Source organism: Canis lupus, chromosome 31, assembly GCF_003254725.2.
Source record: "Canis lupus dingo isolate Sandy chromosome 31, ASM325472v2, whole genome shotgun sequence".
In the NCBI taxonomy this organism is placed as follows: domain Eukaryota; kingdom Metazoa; phylum Chordata; class Mammalia; order Carnivora; family Canidae; genus Canis; species Canis lupus.
The window spans coordinates 32,659,967-32,679,298 of record NC_064273.1 but is presented as its reverse complement, the minus strand read 5'-3'; the positions used below and the strand labels follow the sequence as shown (position 1 = coordinate 32,679,298).

General features: G+C 42.8%; 2 long non-coding RNA genes across 5 annotated transcripts; one reads left to right on the top strand and one right to left on the bottom strand.

The window, feature by feature from the left end:
• Nucleotides 1-2,566: 2,566 nt before the first annotated feature.
• LOC112661815 (uncharacterized) lies at nucleotides 2,567-13,821 on the bottom strand. 2 transcript variants are annotated; one of them, XR_007407629.1, is made up of 4 exons: nucleotides 13,643-13,821; nucleotides 12,849-12,996; nucleotides 5,438-5,687; nucleotides 2,567-2,867 (listed from the first exon to the last, which is right to left on the bottom strand). It is a non-coding gene; the product is annotated as an uncharacterized LOC112661815 (long non-coding RNA). The 2 variants fall into 2 exon arrangements; XR_007407630.1 differs by having other exon boundaries at nucleotides 5,438-5,618; nucleotides 13,643-13,819.
• On the top strand, nucleotides 2,668-18,703 carry LOC125754141 (uncharacterized). 3 transcript variants are annotated; one of them, XR_007407633.1, is made up of 5 exons: nucleotides 2,668-3,103; nucleotides 3,377-3,471; nucleotides 4,297-4,443; nucleotides 7,605-9,333; nucleotides 9,849-9,992. It is a non-coding gene; the product is annotated as an uncharacterized LOC125754141 (long non-coding RNA). The 3 variants fall into 3 exon arrangements; XR_007407631.1 differs by lacking the exons at nucleotides 7,605-9,333; nucleotides 9,849-9,992 and adding exons at nucleotides 15,476-15,721; nucleotides 16,159-18,703 and having other exon boundaries at nucleotides 2,670-3,103; XR_007407632.1 differs by having other exon boundaries at nucleotides 7,605-9,992.
• The last annotated feature ends 629 nt before the right edge of the window (nucleotides 18,704-19,332 follow it).

Sequence of the window (19,332 nt, the reverse complement as noted above, 5' to 3'; positions counted from 1 at the left end):
CATCATAATACTGCCATAAATCAAAAACTCCTTGCAACAGTATGGAACATTGTTCATGAACTTTCTGGGACCCCTCCAAAGGAAGCTCGCCTGTCTCTCCATCTTGCAGAAGACAAGTGTCCTGTCATGCCTTAGTGTCCAAGCCTCCTGTCCTGGACCCCTGGGTGAGTCTACTGAACAGCCCTGGTCTCATTGTGTGTCCACAGTATCTCTGCTTCCTAACCATTTGGCTATCTAGTTATTTCTGTGTGTGACACCCTGGATTGCTTTTTGTCTCCACTGACTGTATCTCTGCATAAGTACTAGAGCAGAGGAGTTGGTTCTGCCTTGGTCCTGTGTTCCATCTGCCATTCCCTGTAAGACCCTCCCATATGCCATTGTAAAGTGAAGTTCCTCAATTCTTTGTGAACACCTCTGAAGTGTCCTCAAAGAAAATATGAATTCTGGGTTTCTACTGCCTCTTCTTGGGTCTTGGAGAAAACTGGCATTGGCTTTGCCTCAATTGATCCAATCTCTGAGAATGGCCATGGGCCATTCTTGACTCACTGTCCAGAGGAGACTTTGGCCAACCCTGAAAACCAATTCTGTACCTATCACTTCAGAGGTTTCCAGGAGCTCCTCCACCTCCAGAGTCAATCTTCATTATGTTGCTGAAATTGGATTCTAAGTGGGATGCTGCTAGGGGCTAAATTGTGCCCTTCCCCAATTCATACATTGAATCCCTTAACTCCCAATGCCTCAAGATGTGACTGTATTTGGAGACTGGAATTTCAGGCAGTTCTTAAGTTAAAATGAGGTCATTAGGCTTGGTCCTATCCTGTACAACTAGTGTTTTCATAAGAAGATGTGATTAGAATACAGATACGCACACACAGAATAAAAGCCACATGACAACATAGTGAGAAGGTGGCCATCCACAAGTCAGGAAGAGAAGCCTCAGAAGAAACCTGCTGATACTTTGACCTCAGAAATCCAACCCCTGGAACTGTGAGAAAAGAAATTTCTGTTGGTTAGCCATCTTGTCTATGATATTTTGTTATGGCAGTGCTAGCTAACTAATACAGATGCCAGGCGGGATTCCCACAGAGAATAAATGGTCATAAAATAGGGTTAGTCACCAAGTAGACTTTGGCCTACTCATAATTTTATTGAACATATATTCTCCCTTTTACCTTCTCTAGAAATTATTCTCTCTTTTTTTAAGATTTTATTTATTTATTCATGAGAGGCACAGAGAGAGAGAAGCAGAGATACAGGCAGAGGGAGAAGCAGGCTCCATATGCAGGGAGACCAATGTGGGACTCGATCCCCAGACCCAGGATCAGGCAGACCAAAGGCAGACGCTGAACAGCTGAGCCACCCAGGCATTCCTAGAAATTATTCTCTTGAATGAGAGTAAGGATATAGATCATTTTGAGTAGGCAAAGGAAGCTTTAAGCTATGTTTTCATGTAGGGTCTACCACAATAGTGCTGGGCAGATTGATTAGGTGGGGGGAGGTGCTGTCCTTGCAAACTAAAAAAAAAAAAAAATGTTTTTGAAAGAAGAGCTTACTATTTTTTAATTTAAATTCAATTTAATTAATATTTAGTGTATTATTAGTTTCAGAAGTAGAATTTAGTAAGTTATCAGTTGCATATAACATCCAGTGTTCATTCCATTAAGTGCCCTCCTTAATGCCCATCACCCAGTTATCACATCCCCCCACTCACCTCCCCTCCAACAGCTTTCAGTTTGTTTCCCCAAACAGGTAGAGAGAGTCTTATGCAAAAGAAAAACTATTAACTACGACTCATTTCAGAATACATAGTCATTGCCTTAGGCAACCCAGAAGGCAGCCACAGGCTAGTCATCCACCCCATAAGCAAGTACGTAGTAAGGAACTGCCCCAAGCCTCTGCCTGAGGGACTATGCCACATAACAGAGAAAAGATTGTATCTAAATAAAATGCTAATCACAGGGAGAAATGAACAATACATTGTCTAAACACACAAAAAGGTGGTAATGAGTTATGCAAATATTAGCAAGCAAACATTCAGTGACAGGGTATGAAGCTCATGGCCAAGTTAATTTGGGTTATGTTTTATGGTGCCATATATCTGAAAATGGTTCTTAGGGGTTATGTTCTGATGCAAATAATTTAGAATGTTATAAGACTGGAATGGATCCAATTGTTAGTGTGTAATTAGAGTCTTCCCATTACAGGTAGATAATATTTGTGCCATCTGTGAACTGAGTCAGGAGGCCAGACACTCGTGGCTGCTTGCCTACGCTATATGCAAGGTGATGAGGACTTGACAAGGGAAACCTGGACAGGAAAGACAATATTCCTTAGAGAGTGAAATGCAGAAGGTACTGAAACAGTGGCCAATCCATTTTTGTATAATAAGGACACCCTGCTAAATACCCTTAAATACACCAAATACACTGACTGCTTTTATTCTTATATTCTTAAGGAAATTTGAGATACTGTTTCCATTCTCTACCTTAAGAGAGTAAACTACTACTTCAACACATATACATCAGTTCTTTATTACCACATAACAAATAGCCACAAACTTCATCGCTTTAAACAATGCACATTTATTATCTCACAGTTTAGGTGGATCAGGATTTGGGGTATAGCTTAGTCGAGTCCTCTGCTCACAATCTCACCAGGCTGCAATCGAGATGTTGGCTGGGCTGTATTCTCATCTGGAGGCTTAACGGGGAAGAATTCACTCCCAAGTTCACACAGGCTGTTAGCAAAATGCATCTCCTGGCAGTTGTATGACTGAGCATCCCAATTACCGGCTGAATGTCAGCCAGAGGCCAATCTCAGCTCCTAGAGACTTCCAGCAGCTCAGCTGACTCCCTCCTAAAAGGCACCTTAGCCAGCAAAGGGAGTCTCCCATCAGGTCCACCAATGATAATCTCCCCTTTGATTAACTCATAATCAACTTCTTTGTGATCCTGATTGCATCTGAGAAACCCTTTGACCTTTGCCACATTCTGGAAGTTGTAGGATCTGCTTCCACTCAAGGGGAGAGAGATTATATAGAGGGCATGAAGAGCAGAAGGCAGGTCAATGGGGGTTATCTTAGAGTCTGTCCACCACAGCATAGGTTAGTGTTTTGTTTCTAAAGTTAGTATTACACACTAGAATTTCTACTGAATTCTTAAGAACATTGAGTATAACAACTTCAATGTACTGTATTCCCTCAGTCCTCTTCACATATGTGAGAAGACTATTCATAGGATTCTTTAGATGGTGAAGGGGATAAAGAAGGAGAAATGAGAGGGTTGAGTAGAGGTGAAATGCAGAGTTTGACTCCATGTTTAGTGTCTATTGACAGCTTTCAGGCCCCACTATACCCTCTTCCTCTTCTACCCCACAGCTTGGCAGCTAAAGAAATCTAAGTGTTCCTATCATTAGCATCAATGGGAAGTTCAAATTATGCAAGCTCTAGCCCTTACTCAGGTCAAGGTCAAGGTGAGTTTAGATGTTTTCGGGGATCCCATACTTGAGAGTGTTTAAGCAATAAACATGGGGAAAAAATCAGTAAAGAGATTCATTGAGAACTGAAACCATTAGGAAAGGCTTTCTAGAAAAAGGGGCACTGGGGCTGAATATTTGGTGGGTGGGGTAGGATTCATGTGGGACAGGGAGCAAAGGCATTCCAAGAGGGAGAATGTTAACAAATGTTTGGAGTTACAAATATATTTAGTAGGTGGGGACAACGTGGAGTCCATCTTTGCTTTGGGATAGAGCAGCTTCAGAATGTAAAACTGGACAAGAATGTGGGAGTCTATCATTGCAAGTCTTAGATGGGAAGTAAATTTGGACTTTATCCTTTAGGTAATTAGGATTCTCCTGAAGGGGTCTATGGGATTTTCAGTTAACTGGTCATTTAGGAAGTTTAATAGTGCTGTGTGTTTAGTTACTGATAGGGCAGAAACTGCAAAAGTGGGGATATCAGGTTAAGAAGCCAGTGTACTGATTCCTTTGTGAGGTCATAGAGTGGCTCTAGATGAATTTATTCCTGTAAGCAGTAAAGTCTTTGGCAAGCAATACATCCATCTCAAGTAGTAAGTAGAATCTGAGTATGGTCTTGGAGCTGTCTGATACTTTGTCTGAAATATATATGTAATAAAATCCAGGAAGAAGGGAGAAAGGGAGTAAAAGAAAAGAAACAGTGAGAAAGAGAAAAAAAGCTCAAACTTTATAAATTAATGATGCATTGATCTACAATTGATCTAGTGGTAATAACAATATTAGAGTGATCACTTCATTTCCTTAACAGTGTTTCTTCTATAGGACAGTGTTGGCTACTACAAGGTACAGACCTAACTGCACTAGAGTGGAGCCACACCAAGGGACACACAAGTAAATGACTGTAAATATACCACAATTTGCTTATCCATTTTCCTGTTGATGAAGTATGGATTATCCCCAGTCTTTGATGTGAGTAAACCTCCTATAAATGTTCTTGTATGAGTCTTTTTGTAGGTAAATGTTGTTTGTCTTGGGCCATACCCAGGAGCAGAATTGCTGACTCATTGGGAAGGTGTGTGGTTAACTCTCCAAGATGCCATCAAACAGATTTCCAAAGTGGCTGTGCCATTTTACACTGCCATCGAGGATGTCTGTGAGTACTCTTTGCTCCACATCCTTGCCAATGATTAAGGTTATCAGTCTTTTTTAATTTTAGCACATTCCAGTGGGTTTGCAGTGGTATCTTATGGTTTTAATTTATATTTTCCTAATGATTATGCTTTCTTATTTTCCTTATACAGTCAAGTATCTTTTCATGTGCTTATGGGCTATTCCCATATCTTTTTGTATGAAGTATCTGTTCAAGTTTTTTTGCCCAATTTTTTGTTATTAAATTGTGTTTCTCTTTCATACTTATTTACAGGCATTCTTTATGTGTTCTGGATGTAAATCCTTTGCCAAGTATACGTGTTGCTAATATTTTCCTCCAGTCTGTGGCTTATTACTTTCCTTAATGATATATTTTAAAAAGCAGCAATTTTAACTTTGCTCCTGTGGTCATATATTTTGCTTTTAGTTTAAGCTGCTGTTTATTCCTTAAATAAAGTAAGAGGTCTTTCTGTTCTCATCTAGTGGTGTTCTCCCCATGACCAAACCTGCAATGTGTCACATTGAGCCTTCTATGGCCCATGGTGAGTTTTACCTCCATAGAGCTTGGATTTATCATGTTAGCTTCACAGTGCTATGCACTGAAAAAAAATTTGGGGTAATAACAACTTAGCTTAGAATGGCACAATGAGCTAGTTCTCACCTCACAAAGTCCTAGGTGAACCTGGTCCCTTACCCATCTTCCTAGTCTACTTCCATAGCCCACCTCCCTTCACCCACTAGGTTTTAAGAATACCAGCCTTATGGTTCCTCAGACCAACCAGGGAGTCTGCACTTACTGTTCTTCTTTCCTTACCTTCACATGTCTGACTTCTTCTTGAGCTTCAGATGTCACTTAAGTTTCATCTTAAGCCAATTGATACACATTCTCCATGATATTGCTCTGCTTCACTTCTTACACATGGCACTCCCAAGTTTTCTTATTGCTTCAGTTATCAACTGACAGTGTATCTCCTTCCATCCTCCCACTGCAAGATCTGTTACAACAGAGACCAAGTGTGTCTGGTTCTTCACCGTATCCCAGCACCTCGAACAGTGTATGACTCCTGGAAGGGACTCAACATACATGTTGAATGAATGAGTGGGTCATGGGATGATGGAACCCACTCCTCTCAAAAAGAAGAAGAAGAAGAAGAAGAAGAAGAAGAAGAAGAAGAAGAAGAAGAAGAAGAAGAAGAAACTTCTTTTGCTTCATTTTGCTTCATTTTGTTTCTTTTTCCAGATATAAGAGAGTACTTGTTAAGAATGTCACTGCAGAAGTCTGACAACCATCCCTGAGAGATCTAGTTCTTTCCAAAAACCTTCACCTCTTTGATAAACTAATTATACACCCTGATTGTTCTATTATTTCCATTTCCTTAGCTGTACTCTTTTTCATTTATTGAATCTGTTGTCTCTCATACATTGTTACAGCCCAAATATTGTGGAGAAAGGAGAAGGGGTAGAGTGAACCTTGCTGGTGACTACCACAATCATACCCTCACAAACCAGCCTTCAGTTTCCCCTGGGACTCCACCTGCTTCTTGCTTCCTCCAGTCCACATTAGAAAGGGCCTGGATGTTGCTCTCAACTTCTACAGAAGCATGTGTGTGATCTTATCTTGGATTGTGGCATCTCTATTCAGTTTTAACTTGTTTGTTGTCAGTCTTTTAGGGATTATGGAATAGGTAGGAAAAGGTAGCATGCTTCTAGACAGTCTATCATTATGAAAGCCAATCCAATCAAACCTGAAATCAATTTCAAGAGTTGGATAAAGTCTAATAAGATAAGTAAAGATTTTAATCTGGAGGAATTTATCATGTCCCTGAAATTAAGTCACAAACATTGCTGCCTAGTTTATATATAAATGATGTTGCCCAGAGAAACTGTCCCCAGAAAACTGAAGGAGAGTTTGTTTTGAGATGTTCATACAGTGATTGTTTATTGGATACTGGTTCTGGCATCAAAACAGAAAAATTAACTGAGTTCAGCCATCTGCAAGGTAGAAGCCCTGGAAAGCTCGGGGTGTAGTTCTAGCCCAAACCCAAAAGTCTGAGAACCAGGGAAACTGATGATGTAAGTTCTTGTCTGAGTCCTATGGCCCAGGAACCAGTAGGGCTGATAGTGTAAGTGTTGGTCCAAGTCCAGGAAATCAGAGGGGGAAGATGACACTCCAGCTTAGCGGTCAGGCAGAGAGAGACAATCCCTCCTTCTCTGCCTCTTTGTTCTCTTTAGACCCACGGTGGATTAGACAAGGCCCACTGACACTGGCACGGGCAATCTGTTTTACTCCATCTGCCCATTTAACCCTCTTCTCTTCCAGACACACCCAGAAGTAATGTCTAACCAGCAGTCTGGTTACCCCGTGGCCCAGTCAAGTGGACACATAAAATTAGCCGCCACTGTCCAAGCAGATTTTCTTGTGGTGATCTCAATTCTGTGAAGAGCCTGTCCTTGTAGAAAATGGCCTAAAATTCTGCAGGGCCATAGGAATTCTTCTATGCTAGCCATGCAATGAAAGGCGCTCCTTCTTAGAACTGCCCCAGGTCAGCGTGTGGACAGACCCTGATGGCGAGGGACAGGGACCTCCACTGGCTGACTGTCCTCACTCCCACTTGGATGCTTAAAATCACAGGTATGCCTTGAGATCAACACATTTACTTCCCAGAGCCACTATTAAAATACCAATACATTTTTACATGAGAGGCAATTTAACATTATGTGGGAAAGCAGTGGGTTTAAACAGCAGAATTAAGTTCTTCTTGGGCCAGCTGTGTGGCTGTGTGCAAGCATCTCACCTCCCTGGAGCCTCATGCATGGCACACGGGTTCTGTACCAAAGTCAGGATGACAAGTGCACCTTATCCCCAAAACCATCTCTGGTAAGTTCAAAGTCCTTCAAGCTGTGTTGGGAGGAAGTAATTCCATGGCCATGCCCAGAGCATAGCTGGAAGTGGGCTCTGGTCTGCCTTTTGTCTTATTCAGGCCCATGATGGGAAGAGAAATGGGAAGAGCAGCTGAGCAACACTGCCCGGAAATGGAGAAAACGCAGTCAGTGGAGAAAGTTCTGCCCAAATGGACATCCATGGATCTTCTTCTCGATGACTCCCAATGATTCCCTGTGTTCTATTGTCTCTTGGTTGTTCTGCTCGTTCCCTGGAAAGACTCAAGCTCTGAGTAAATGAAAAATAGAGTAGAGTGATGGAAAAGCCTGGAAAGGATACAAGAAATTCTGGAGAACCAGCTCCTCCACCTAGATGGTTTTCTGGACTGAAAAGGGCCAGGACACCAACGTCCTGGTGCACAGGTTCTGCTGTCCCCACTTACAAATAAGAACTGAGACACAGAGCACTTGGACAATGTGCTCTAAATCACGCAGCCAGCAGGTGCAAAGTGGACTCAGAGGCAGGTGGGCAGCCTGGCTCTGGCCCCACACATGTGGCACTGTCTCTCAAAAAGCATGAGACCCTCACTCCACAGAGAAGACAGAGGGACACTGTAAACTTTTGCAAAGATTTGAAAGGGCAGCCGGGAATCTCATTTCCGACTAGGCAAGGGTATGAGTGGCTGCTCCCTCCTGTTACAAACTTGGCAGAGGAATGTGAGAGAAAGTTCCTGAATTGTGCCTCGTCAAAGAGGGTGAGGAAAACACAGGGAGAAGGGGCAGCAAAGATATAAGCCATCCCTGAGTGATGGGAGCTGCTCATAGTCAGTGTCCAGCCATAATCAGCGGTGATGACCAGTAGCAGTGGGACAGGGGACATTACAGGCCAAGAGGTTTTGCTGCCTGTGAACCTAATTCGGTCTCTACTGCTCACATGCTAACCAGCCTATAATAAAATTCTGGTCTGTAGAGGGAGGCTGGCAACGAAAGCACCTCTGCTGCGGGGCACGTGGCCCCCACCTCTGTTTCCTTTATGATTCCAGAATGTGTCCAGCATCTGGAACAAAATAGGCATTTAATGAAAGCAAGTTCTCTATTTTAAGTTAAGGACACGGGAAGCTCAAAGAAGTGGACGGTGGCAACCCCTGGAGATGCCTGCCCTACGGACCTCCAACTGCCAGGACTGTAACTGACCAAGGTGCTGTGCTGAAATTCCTCATCCCCACATTTGCACAGCTTCCCAGGGTTCTCTTAGCCAATGACCCAGACAGCCTTGCTCCTGAAGACACAGTGAGCCCCAACAACCCTGCAGAACCTTCCAGAGACTAGCAGCATGAGAGTCTAGGATGCGTCTACCAGCCTGCCTTGATTTTCTCCCCATTTTCCCTCACACAATAGCTCCCCCTAATAAAGCCCACCCCTGTTTCATCCCACCCTGACACATGCTTCTCAGAGGACCTAGACAAAATATGACTTGGCTCAAGGTGCTAGGAGATCCTTGCTCAAATTCCCTTTGTAATCCAAAATTCCCTAGCCTTTGCTGCACAATTAGAGATTGTCCTCCTCTCCCTTTTGAGGAACCGCTGTAACCAGCAAACTGTCAGCGTTGTACTTAAATGACCCTGAGATAGATGAGTCCTTTCTTCAGAAGAGAGTTTACACACTGCTACACAAAAAGCACATAATGCTTCAATGATGCTTAACAAAGAAGATGCTGAATCTTCTCTTATGACTACAGTGCATCCCCTGGAAGACAGAAGGCTCTGCAGTGGAACCAGCTCGAGGGAGGAAATGGAGTTATAGGGTCAGATTCAATGCTGTAGCCCAAAGGTAGGTCAAAAACAGAATCAGGACATCTCTGTAGATGGGCAAAACCATCTACACCTACCCCCGCAAAATTGTAAGAGGGGTCTTCATATCCACTCATAGGCTTGGAAAACCCATCTCTCAAGCAGAGATATAGCCCTCTAAATGCCAAGTAATACCCTTTGGAGTAGAGAACATTCTCAAGGCTGTGAGAACTCCTGGTGTCCTGGAAATTCCACCAAGGCATTGTAAAAATCTCAGAATTTAAAATAATCAGATATAGCCCAAAAGAAATGTGTCACCCTAATCGTTGTCCAGCACTAAAGCACTAGTCTGGAGTCACCAAACTACACTTTAGCAGATATCTTGGGAGCAAAGCGCGGATTGTGGAGGATGGCACAGGTTTCCAGGCAAAATCACACTAAAGGGCTTTTCCAAATTCAGGGAGCACAGCAGAATTAACAGAGTTTAAAATTGTTTCTCCCTCTTTGGCTAGCTCAGTCGGTAGAGCATGATTTATGATTGTTTCTCCCCGACAGGTCAGATATACTCACACCACTCCTCTGCTCTGAGACCAAGTAAATGCCCACAGGTCAGGGACTGATCGCTTCCAAATGGGGAAATATGGCAGGTGCCCAGAGTCCCTTATCGAGCTGTCTACATCTCTTAAGTAAAATGAAGAATGCTCCGCTTAATCTCTGTGATGAGGTTTTGAGTAAAATTATTTGTTCCTAACCCAAGCGTATAATTCAATCATTAGTAGAAATTATGCCCAGAACCTGCAGCATTTGTACCAATGGCTAGGATACAGTCTCATTAATGTTCATTTTTTTGGCCAAGGTGGTGATCACATAGTATTTGGGATTGTTTACGGGCAGAGTGTTGCCGATGTTCTGTTTTTAAAAGCTGGATTTACAACCAAAGAAGAATGACATTAATGCCTATTCCCACAGCAATGGTACAGGAGATCTGAGTCTAACAATCTCTCTGAGGGTGCTAAACTGAGGCTAATAATAAAAAAAGAAAAAGAAAAAAGAGAGAGCCCAGACCATTAGAGACTCATAGGCATTAGCTTTTATTATGAATATTAACACTGGTGTCTTCACACAGATTTTTTTTTTAATACACATACACACAACAACAACACCACAATATTTTGAGCCAGGAGAAGACAAGTTTCCTAAACTCAGGTGGTGTTAACCTCCTGAATTCCAAAATCCAGCCCCAAAACAAATCTAGCTTTAAATTTCTTAATCCCCTTCACAGCCAGCCTCAGTGCCTTCATCCCTCTCCACCTAAAATCAATCAAAACAATGCTCCTTTGCCATGAAATACAACAAAGTAACTGTGCCTCAGAAAATAGGAGCCAGGAGTTTCCAGCACTGCTTCTGCTGCTCCCTCACCTCTGTTACATAAAACTCACCTGTTAGATTGGCCTCCTGTTCCAGTCAGCTCTACTTGTCCTGGTTCTAATCCAGCCCTGACGTGAGTTCTGGACCATCCCGGGACACCTTGCTTGGAGGGAGACCACTCTAACAGATTGGTCACATGGATGATGGCACTACCCAGGCTCCTCCCAAAGCACAAAGGATGAATGTGCCTTTCAAACAAGCTGGGTTCAGATCATAGGACAAATAATAGACATTGGAGTCAAGTGGATCAGGGTTCCAGTCCTCCTTTTGCCATCTACTGTGTGACTCTGAGTGAGTTGTTTGAGCCTGTCTCCTCATCCCTTCAGTAAGGGTAATACTCCAGCCTACCTTGCAAGGGTGCTGCAAAGAATAAATGAGAAAAAGACTTTGAAGCATTGACCAGAATGACGGGCACAGAGTACTGTAGTAATTGTATCGTAGCTGATTTTGAATCTTCTCTACTTGGGGTGAGGACAAAGGCAGGAAGGAGAAAGATGTCCTAAAGTAAAAGTATAATCAACAGGAGTAATATATTCAACAACTAACTCTATACCAATGATAAATTAACTACTGACAATTGATTATTGGAATGCTATAATCCAAGAAGCCATCAGAACTCAATATTCTTAAAAGTTCAATTCCTGGTTACTCAGATATCATCACATTTTCCAGGAGAAAGGCAGGTGATTATGACCAATAAAAAGTGGCTGCCCAGAATTTCCATTGAGAAAGATTTTGAGGCTGAGTTGGGGTAATATCACCATTTAGTAACATCATCCAGCTGAACAGAGGGTGTCATGCTACCAACTTGTCATCCCCTCCCTAGACAGCTCAGAAGTTAAAACAAGCTACACAGACACATGATATTTAGAAATGTAATGGCTTGATCAGCAAGGAGCTAGCTCAGCATCATCAAACAGTACTGACAGTATAATTGTTCCTGCAAAGCTTCTGCTATCTCTTAACACCAAAACAAACAAAAAACAAAAAAAGCCACACAACAAATGCTAAGGATATTAGCTCGTGGCTTTGCAGTGACACGTGGAGAAGGCAAGGCAGTGCAGAAACCAGTGTCTGCTTGCTCACCACCCTCCTGAGTAGAGCCCAGTGGCTGAGCAGATGAGTCAGCTGGAGTCCCAGATGGCTCATGTCAGAATTGTGGAGCAGGCCTGGGAAGTTCTATTGCTTCTAGAGCCTAAGGGAGTGTGCACAACCCTATGAATCCTGGCCACTGCTCAGGTGAGCTAATGGCCTCCTGATTTTTACTCTGCTCCCTTGCATTGGTCAAGTACACCATTGGAAGCAGCTCCCTAATTCAAACTTAGAAACCACCCATAGTGGGCTAGCCAGCCCTGGACTCACTCACACTGCTTCCTCACAGCTCTCTGATCCTTTGGTTCATGAACCTGAATACTCTAGATCTGAGGCAATGCGCCATTCCCTTCAGCCTAGTTCTCCCAGACTCTCACTTGATCCTCCTAGCCCTGTATATCATCTGGGTCCCATCTCTGGGTTGGCTGAGGTCTTCCTATTATAATCACAGAATCTACCCATAGGGTTTTTGTGAATATCAAATGAGATTAAAATGTAAAGAGCTTAACACAGAGTTGTTATAACTGTTTCAAGTCTAGCTGTTCAGACTTGACCCTCATGTCCAATCCAGCCCCAGAGGTTCCCCAATACACTCAGGTACCATCCATGTTAAGGACAATGGTGTGAAGAGCCATGAGATGTAGGATGTCCTCCCAACTTCCGGCTATGAACGACTTGTCTCCTGATCAAATGTTTAGTGTCTGAGGAGTCACCTAGCACATGAAGTCTGGATATTCCTGTCTCTGCCACTCAGTAAAATACTGACTGATCAGCTACTTTGTGCTCAAGACATGTGGGAGGAAGAGAAAAATCCATTTCAGGATGGACACTCAGGAAACCAAACATTTCAAGCAGGACTCTGGAAAACACCTAAGCAAAGATAATAGGAGAAAACCAGCACATTCAAGAAAAAGATGACTGTTATACTTCAAACATATTATTTCCAAACAGCAGTATTTGACATGAGTACAACTGCATTCAAAAACTGCCAGACATAGAATGGCATTCAAATGAAGACATTTAACACAGACTCACGTTCTGCAGAATAACTTGTTTCTTTGCACCGTGTTTTGAATAATAGGTATCATACAGTTTTATGCTGCTATGATGAGAATTCTGGTCACTTGAGGAATCATTTTGAATTAAGTGTCATATTCAGTCAACTCCAAAATGAGTTCTTTAGCTGTGAAGATAAATGGGTGGCAACTAAGTAAATAGGAAGAGTCAGGTATTTAGATTTTCATTGCCTATACTATAGTAAAATCCATCACACTTACCTCCATCACTAGTGCTTGAGAAAAGTGAAAGATAATAATAATAGAATGAAATAATAAAAATCAATTATCTTTTATGTGTAAAATAGAGGTTACCAGAATTCAAAGTATCATACATGCCTCTCTCACTTCTCCTCTCTTCCTACATTCCATCTTCATATACATGGGTATTTTTTTAAGATTTATTTATGTATTTATTTATTTGGGAGAAAGACAGTTGGGAGAGCAGAGGTGGAGAGAGAGAATCTCAAGCAGACTGAGTGTGGAGTCCTATGCAAGCCTTGCTGCCAAGATCTAAGATCATGTCCTGAGCTGAAATCAAGTTAGCCACTCAAGGCACCTCTATGTGGGATTTTTAAATTAGCAATGTGGAATGTTCTCTCCAAATCAATCCACTGATTTAAGTGCATCTTATGTCAAACTCATTCTGGAAAGCAAAATGCATGTGCATCCACATCTCACTGCATTGTAGCACTCATGATACCATCTGATGGAAGATTTGCAAACACTTTCCACAAAACAACAAAATCTCCAGTTTCATTAGTATCCACTTACAATAGGCTCCACTTGTTATCCTGAGTGACCAGATTCTCCATAAATTCACCATGAGTGGAAATCTCTGAGCTCAGAGGTCTCTGGCACCCCCAGGCAAGCTAAAGTGAGCTCCTGGGAGCTTACTGCTGGGATCCGAGTGGGAGGAAGACATTCTAGGGTGGGGGGCAGAGAATGAAGTCATAGTGCCCTGATGGAGGCTGTGACTGAAGAACATTCCAGAAATTCTCTCAGATGGACAGCAGTGGCCCCCGTGATTCCCTGATGTTTCTTTCTTCCTCCTTTAGCAGCTCACTGCTGTGGGTGACCTCCAACTCAGCAGCAACAGGTCAAGAAGAAATATACTTTTCCAAGTCCTTCTGTGTTTCCCATGAACCAAGTTTCACAGCCATTTTTGAACAGGAGGAGATGTTCCTAGCAATAAAAAAAGAACTTGGTAGTGACATACCAGGATGCCTAGATGGCTCAGTAGGTTAAGCATCTGAGCTTCAGCTCAGGTCTTGATCCTGCAGTCCTGAGATTGAGCCCCGTGTCAGATTCCTTGTTCAGCAAGGTCTCTTCTTTTCCCTCTCCTTCTACTCATTCCCCCTGCTCATGCTTTCTCTATCTCTCTCTCACACTCACTCTCTCTCAAATAAATCTTTAAAAAATATGAAGTGCTTCTTCATATTTCAGCTTTCTTCTTACCTTTTTTAGACTCTCAAATGAGTAAGTGTAGATGCCAGGGAACCAGGAGGCGAACATCAGAAAAGGACAAAACAGAAAGAGGAAAATATGAGAACAGAACAGAGAGATAGAGAAAAGAATGGAGGGGGAAGAGAAGTCTGGAGGAGAGGAGATCTGAAGAGCCATGGGCCAGGTCCCACATAACATGCACATAATCCCCGAGCGTGTGCACACAACATCAGCAATTTCAACTATGACCACCTTCCACTTCTCACTTCCTGACCTTAGGGAAGTGTTCACTTCTAAGCTCACAGTGAGTAAGCCTAACATAGGCTTCTATCCTTCTGTCCTTGATAAGTATGTCTTTGGGGAAGGAAAACCAGTCCATTTCCATGGTTATACACAAATCGCTTTTCAATGTATCATTCCTTTGAAAGCTTGGCCAAATGATCACTGTTGTCTAGCATGCAAATAGATTCATTCTACTCGGACCACAAATAGACTTCACCTTTGTATATAAATGTCTCTATACATATATTCATTTTATAGTACCCTGCATATTTACACGCAGGTGTGACATATGTGTGTATAGAATACGCCTATATTTACAGCCAGCACTCAGAATGGGTCCAACTTGTCTCGTGCTTTTACCAGCATCATCTTAGTCACTCCTCACAACAACCCTGTGAACGAGGTACTATGAAAATCAGCAAATCATAGGACACGGACACTGAGGTGTAGTTCCAATTCCTTGTCTGAGGCTCCAAAGCAGCTGAACGGTAGATAGCTCCATGTGGACACGGCCATGTGTGTCTCTCTGCTCTGTGTACTATCTTTTCATCATCACCCAAGGATATTTTTCCCACTCTTGAAAGCAATGAATGGACTGCAATCTTCTGCAGATCATGCCCACCACCCTTATGATTTCAAAAATGAATGAATTTAAACTATGCCCTGAGAATGCACAGGAGGCCCTCTCTGTGTCTCCAAGCTGTGACTTTTCCCAACCACCTATACTGGCCTGGAGCTTGAGAACTGTCTCACCAAGGGTTCCAACTCACAGTAGTAGATGGCAATCCCCTCCTCACAAGCTATAAATGGTGACACAGGGCAGTCTCAAGAAGCACATGCCCAACTCTGAGTTTCCTGAGGTGTCAATTTATTCTGCAGAAGCCAGGAGACAAAAGGAAGCTAGGAGATGCTCACATAACCACCAGCTTGCAGAGCACCAGCAAGGCACTAAAGCCCATCTGCCACCCTGCACAGCCTGCTCCCAGGAGCTGAGAAAGCCTGGCTGGGCATTCCAGCTGCAGTCCCCAAGATCCATACTGGGCTCCTACAGGGAGAAAGTGCAACCCGGCACCACCCAACAGAGAGCAGTCCCTGACTTCACTCGGGTGTTCTTCCACAAAGAATGTAAGGAATCCATTTTTAATTTGGGGGGGAACCTCCATCCTATTTTCCACGGTGGCTGCACCAAGTTACATTCCCACCAACAGTACATCAGTGTTCCCTCTTCTCACATTCTTGCCAACACTTGTTCTTTCTCATCTTTTTTTATTTTAGCCTCTTTGACAGGTGTGGGGTGATAGTTTATTGTGGTTTTGATTTGCATTTCCCAGATGATGACTGATGTTGAACATCTTTTCATGTGTCTGCTGGCCGCCTGGTGATATTATCACCTCGTTATATGGTGACAGAGGGCGGTGAGCATAACATAAACTATGGAGTTGTTCAATCACTATGTATACTTGAAAGTAATAACATTGTGTGTGAACTGTGCTCAAATTTAAAAAAAAAAAAATCCTATGTGTGATATTTCAGGCCCGACCCTAGCTCGCTCTCTTTTCCAGCTGGGACACTGTCTCCTGCCATTGGACTTTAACTTGCCCTGGAACAATGCCATGAGTCTCCTGGGTCTCCAGCCTGTCAACTGCAGATCTTGAACTTGTCAGCCTCCTGTTGATTCTGTGTCTCTGGACCTGACTCACACAAGGCCTTCTGTGGCGGGCCTCAGCAGGGAAGCTGTCACTCTCACATCACACTTGGTGCACAGCCGTGCATTACAGTTTCCTGGAGGGTGCTATAGTCAAGGCCTGAGCCCTGCCAGGCCAGCCATGATCTTACCTACATCTGCATTCCTAGCCCAGAGCCTTCACTAAGACCAGAACATTGAGGGCCCTTGGCTAGGGAACTTTTCTCCACCCCGACTACCTTTCCACTTCTGGCCTCACCCTACCTTTCTGGCCCCTATGCCCATAAACATAGTAGCCCTTAGTTCAGAGCTCCTTAGCAATGAGACTATTGTCCTCATGCACCTAATCCTCACCTGGTGCTATCCCATGGGGGAAATGGAATGCCAGGCAGTCACTACCTCTGATTTGTCTCTTGCTTGTACTGTTGCAATGAGAGAACCACAATTGTATTGTCACGTTCAGTCTAGCTCATTGTCCTAATTGCCCACCTCAATGCCTGGCACCTCATCAATGCTTTAGAAATGGTGTTTTCCAGTATTTCTGCACTCAGCCTGATACTCTGACTTGCATTTGACTCTGGAAAGGGTGAAACTGTAGCCTGTTCTGGGACACCTTCCTCTACAGGGATCACTTGGCATCTTCAAATGGTATTATAATGCATAAAGAACTTACTTTTGGGGAGGCAATGACCCCTTAGTGGATGATTTTGATCTTTCCTCAAGCTTAGTTACAAGAGGAGTCAGATTGTTCAGCACTAACTACCCCTATAATTCTTATACCCCATGCTGTCAACCCCAGCGAAGCCTAAAAGTCCAAATTTCAGCAGCAAAAGAGAAATGCATGCCCTCCCCTTGTCCCTCCAAACCACAGTCAGCTTCTCTGTCTCCAGCTCATTGCTGCAGCAGCCCCTTCTCCATCTGGGCTTTATGACAGCCTGACGTTCAATTACTCATCACCACTTAGCACCTTCCTGAATTTTTAAATACCTTTATTTCACAATAACTTTAAATTTACAAAAGTATTTGCAAGAATAATTCAGAGTGTTCCCCTGAGACCTTTATTAAGATTCATCCATTTTTAATATTTTACTATATTGGCTTTATTGTGTTCTCTCAAAGTCCCAATAAATGACTTTGCACACACACACACAATTTATTTTCTCTGAACCTTTTGAAAGTAGATTTCAAACATCATGCCTCATTGCCTAGGAATATTTCAGTGTGATTTCCTATGAACAAGAATGTTTTCTTATTAAAAAAACACAGTTCAGTTGCTGATTTGGGAAAAATAACATTGGTAAAATACTTTTATCTAAATTTAGACCATATTTCAATGTTGCCAATCACCTAAAAATGCCCTTTGTGCAATTTTCCCTCCAGCTTAAGACTCAGTTTGGGATCATACATTCATCTGTCATGTCTCTAGATTTTTCACTTGACCTCTCTCTCTCTCCATCATCATGTTCCCATCAGGGGAGAACAGAGGTCGTCCGTTTTTTAATGAATTTCTCCAAGAGGGTCTCTTTGATGTTTCCTCATGATCAGAGTATATCTCCAGCTGGAATTCTAGATGGTAGCTGTTTGTCCTTCTCAGGGGCTCAGAGCCAGAGGCACAGAATGGCCACTGATACTCACTGGGACATTTGTTTTGATCACCCAGACAAGGAACTGTCCAGTGTCTCCACTAGACTTCCAAAAGTGACCTTAGTAGATAAACTATATAATCACTTCTTCTATACCTATTTTTTAAATAAACATCTAAGGACTTACTCCAGGCCTACAGCATCTTTTTCTGGATGGAAATTGTAAGTTTTTACTGATTATAAGGATAATCCATCTTCTTTATGAAAAAGAAATCAGAAAACACAGAGGCATAATGAAGGAAAAGAACACTCATGATCCATCCCATTTATTAGCCTGTTTGCACTTCTGATACTAGCTTATGAACACTTTCCCATCTACGTTCATATTTAATTTTCATAACTACACTGTAACATAGCTGAGCCGAGATTTAACATCTGAAAACACTGAAGCTAAAGAACACACAGCCTCGATATCCTGCCTTGAAATTCCATTTTCTCTCTGAGACATCACACTGCCCTTGAGAAACACATGAAGGGAAATGGAGTCACAATTGTTGTGGAATAATAAGGCTAACATGACAAAATTCCCACTAGGTTTGTGGCTTTAAAGCTCCAAGCAGTCTCATGAGGTGGAGACTAGTGTAGAAAATGGTGCTTAAGGAGGATAAGCAGTTGTCCAATACCTGCCTCACAGCTCACAAGGGATGGATCTGGTGTTCAATCCCAAACCTGTCTGCCTCCATGAATTTTGGGAAATGTATACACAATGCAACCATCACCTCCAGAAGTTTCCTGTGTTCTTTTTTATTTTTTTTAAGATTTTATTTATTAATGAGAGACACAGAGAGAGAGGCAGAGACACAGGCAGAGGGAGAAACAGGCTCCACGCAGGGAGCCCGATGTGAAATTCGATCCCTGGACCCCAGGATCACACCCTGAGTCAAAGGCAGATGCTCAACCACTGAGTCACCCAGGCATCCCTCCTGGTGTTCTTTTGCAGCCAGTCCTCACCCCACCACTGCTGCCCCAGGCAGCGGCCCTTTGGCTTTCTACCACCATAGCTTAGAATGTCATGTAAATGGAATGATATCCTTTAATATAATTACCCAAGCTCTGAGCTCCTGGAAAACAGCACAGGTTCAGGAAACTCCCCACTCTGTGTTCTGGAAAACAGCTTACTGCAAAGAACACCCTTCCTCAGGAGCCTCAGTGTCGATGGACACAAGAAGATATGGTTTATGTATACAATGGAATATTGGTATATTCCACAGATGGATCAAGAAGATGTGGTTTATGTATACAATGGAATATTCCTCAGCCATTAGAAACGATGAATACCTACCATTTGCTTCGACGTGGATGGAACTGGAGGGTATTATGCTGAGTGACATAAGTCAGTCGGAGAAGGACAAACATTATATGGTTTCACTCCTATGGGGAATATAAAAATAGTGAAAGGGAATAAAGGG